This window comes from Carlito syrichta, unplaced genomic scaffold, assembly GCF_000164805.1.
Source record: "Carlito syrichta isolate Samal-C Ts95f unplaced genomic scaffold, Tarsius_syrichta-2.0.1 Scaffold104885, whole genome shotgun sequence".
Classification (NCBI taxonomy): domain Eukaryota; kingdom Metazoa; phylum Chordata; class Mammalia; order Primates; family Tarsiidae; genus Carlito; species Carlito syrichta.
Window position 1 is genome coordinate 13,695 of NW_007048981.1, and position 3,793 is coordinate 17,487.

A 3,793-nucleotide genomic window follows, 5' to 3' on the forward strand; every position below is an offset into this window, starting at 1 on the left:
CCAGCACTTTGGGAGGCTGAGGCGAGTAGACTGCCTGAGCCCACGGGTTCAAGACCAGCCCAGGCAACTTGGCAAGACCTCGTCTCTACAATTAATCAAAAATTAGCCAGGTGTGGTGGCGTGCATCTGTAGTTCCGGCTACTTGGAAGACTGAGGCAGAAGGATCGCCGGAGCCCAGCAGGTCAAGGATGCGGTGGCCTTGAGCGTGCCACTGCGCTCCAGCCTGGGCAACGGAGTGAGATGCTGACTCATAAATAAATAAATTAAATAAAAATAAAAAGTGGCTCTAGGTCAGGTGCAGTGGCTCATGCCTTCTCATCCCAGCACTTAGGGAGGCCAAGGAAAGAGGATTGCCTGAGCCCAGGGGTTCAATACCAGCCTGGGCAATGTGGCGAGACCCTGTCTCTACAATAAATCAGGAAATTATCTGTGCATGGTGGCTCACACCTGTGGTTCCAGCTACTTGGAGGGCTGAGGTGGAAGGGTCGATCAACTGAGCCCGAGAGGCTGAGGCTGTGGAGGCCACGATCGTGCCACCGCACTCCAGCCTGGATGACAGAGCGTGACCCTCGACCCAACAATCAATCAATCAAAAGTGACCCCAACAGCCAGCTGCTGCAGCAAAAGGGCTGGGTGGAGAGTCTCTCACCTGGGGGAGTCCCCCAAGACCCAGAGCCCCATAAAGGAACCCACAGGCACAGAGCACAAGGGGCATCACTCCAGGACCGCGCTGCTCAGATGTGGCTTGGGGGAGGGCCAGCCCTTCCTGGGGCCTGGGAGCCTCTCTCTGCTCCTGCCCTCCCAGCCGCCAAGGCTTTCTCCTGAATGAAAGGACTCAAATACAAACTTCTCCCTCGGAGGAACTCGGTCACAGGGCCCTGTGGCTCACGCCTGTCATCCCACCACTGGGGAGGTTGAGGCAGGAGGATCCCTCAAGCCCAGGAATTGAAGACCAGCGTGGACAACACAGCCAGACCTTGTCTCTACAAAAAGTAAAAAAGAAGCCAGGAGTGGAGGTGCTCGCCTGCAGTCCCAGCTACTCAGGAGGCTGAGGCGGAAGGACTGCCTGAGCCCAGGAGGTTGAGGCTGCGGTGAGCCGTGATCGTGCCACTGCACTACGGCCTGGGCACAGAGAGCCCTGACTCAAATAAGTAAAATAAAATGGGCTCTTTAAAAAAACAGAAACAGATGTGGGGCATGGGGGTGGGGAATAAAAAAACAAAACAAAAAAACAAAAAACAGAAACAGACTGGGCATGGTGGCTCAGCCTGTCATCCCAGCACTTTGGGAGGCCAAGGCGAGAGGACTGCCTGAGCCCAGGGATTTGAGACCAGCCTGGGCAACTTGGTGAGTCCTCATCTCTACAATAAATCACAAAAATTAGCCGGATGCGGTGGCAAATGTCTATAGTTCCAGCTACTTGAAAGACTGAGGCAGAAGGATCGCCTGAGCCCAGCAGGTCAAGGTTGCGGTGGTCCTGAGTATGCCACTGCACTCCAACCTGGGCAACAGAGTGAAACTCCAACTCAAAAACAACAAGAAAAAACACAGAAACAATGAGAGAAATCTACGGCAAAGGTCAGCCCGGCACCAGCATCTGGGCTTCTGGCTTTTACCGTTCCTGGTGACCTGGCTGTGTCGGCCCGCCTGGGACAATCTGGATTCTGACTGGCTGAACGTCACACCCGGACACAGGCTGGGCGTTTAAGGCAAACTCTTTGGTCAGCATCCCACAGGCTTTGCACCCTGCAGGGCTCACACCCCTGGGTTATCAGCACCCACCACACGGATCAAGACATGCCACGAGCGATGACCAAATCTCAGAAGGCAAGCAACAGCTATCACGTTGAAACAGCCATGGCCACACCCACACTGCACTATAGGGGGACCACACGGCCAGGCCTATCCAGCTGCCGGGACTCGGCTCCGGCCTGTCCTCATGAGGACCAGGGACTTGGGCAGTCCGCAGACCACCCTCCCGCTCCACCCTGAAGGCAGGCGGGAAGGGCCCCGTTTCACGGGCCTGGAGCCTCACGAGCTACACCTTGGCGCCTGCCCAGCACCGCCCACCGCACTCAACTCAGGGACCCCCGACACCTCCTCCCAGCCCCCATTCGCCTGTGCTCAGCAAGAGAAGACCCAAAAGCCCTTGGTGAAAAGACTGATGAATTCAGCGACAGAAACATCTATAATCCTGGTACTTTGGGAGGCTGAGGCTGGAGGAACACTTCAGGCTTGAGCCCAGGAGTTTGAGACAAGGCTGGGCAACATAGCGAGGCATCATCTCTATGAAAAATTAAAAATTGAACCAGGTGTGGTGACACTTGCCTGTAGTCTCAGCTTCTCGGAAGGCTGAAGCAGGAAGATCGCTTGGGCCCAGGGGTTCGAGACGACAGTGAGCTATGATCACAACACTGCACTCCAGCTTGGGTGACAGACAGAAATCCTGTCTCTAAAAAAACAAAAACAGGCTGTGTGCGGTGGCTCATACCTGTAATACCAGCACTTTGGGAGACAGAGGTGAGGACTGCCTGAGCCCACAGGTTCGAGACCAGTCTGGGAAACCTGGAAAGACCATGTTTCTACAATAAATCAAAAAATTACCCAGGCGTGGTGGCATGCGCCTGGAGTTCTAGTTACTTGGAAGGTTGAAGTGGAAGGACCACCTGAACACAGCAGATTGAGGCTACAGTGGCCATGAGCATGCCATTGTACTCCAGCCTGGATGCTAGTGTGAGACTCTGACTCAAAAATAAATAAATAAATAAAAATAGCACTGTAAGGCCAAGGCAGGAGGACTACCTGAGACCAGGGGTTCAAGACCAGCCTGGGCAACAAAATAAGACCCCATCTCTACAAAAAAATTAGCCAGGCATGGCAGCATATGCCTGTAATCCCAGCTATTCGGGAGGCTGAGAAAGGAGGATTGCCTAAGTCCAGGAGATTAAGGCTGTGGTGATCTGTGATCTGAGAGCACAATCCGCGATCATGCTACCACACTCCAGCATGGGCGACAGAGACCCCAGCTCAGGGGAAAAAAAAATGACAAAAGTGGGAAAATACTTGCCACCCATCAGAACTCATGCTGTCAAAAGCCATGAATGCACCGTTTTCGGGAAAGGACGTGGCTGCCCTCGGTGAGGCCGAGACGCCCTTTTCTGTCCTGCGACGAGGCATGGGGGAACCACGGCCATGGCTGTGCTGCCTGCAGGAGCTGGGCCCACAGCCTGAGGAAGGCAGCCGAGCAGCTGCTCCCACACTCAGAATCACGAGCTCCTGACACAGTTTCTGCGCCTGAGAACGTCTCCTGAGAACCCGGGGCAGGCGTGCCAAGGGGGCGCCTGTGAAGGCTGAGTGCAGGTGTGAGGCCACACGGCACCCAGAGGCAAGAGCAGCGGGGGAGGGGAGGGAGGCCAGGACAGGAGGAAGGAAGCCTCACTCTGACACATCGCCGGGTATGCCTCGAATTCTGGGTCACGTGCCTGTGGGAGCTTTCACAACAGCAGCAGTGGAGACGGGTCAGGAGGCCCCACAGAGGCCAGTGCCGCCAGGTCCTCACCCTGCTGCCTGTGCACTCGGAAATGCCCATCACGTTAGAGGAAGATACACCAGTGGGCTTTTTCTTTAAAGACAGGGTCTGACTCCGTCACTCAGGCTGGAGTGCAGTAGCAGGATCAGGATCAGGATCACAGCTCACTGTAGCCTCCCATTCCTGGGCTCAAGTGATCCTCCCACCTCAGCCTCCTAAGTAGCTGGGACTACAGGTGCCACCACACCCAGTTAATTTTTTTTT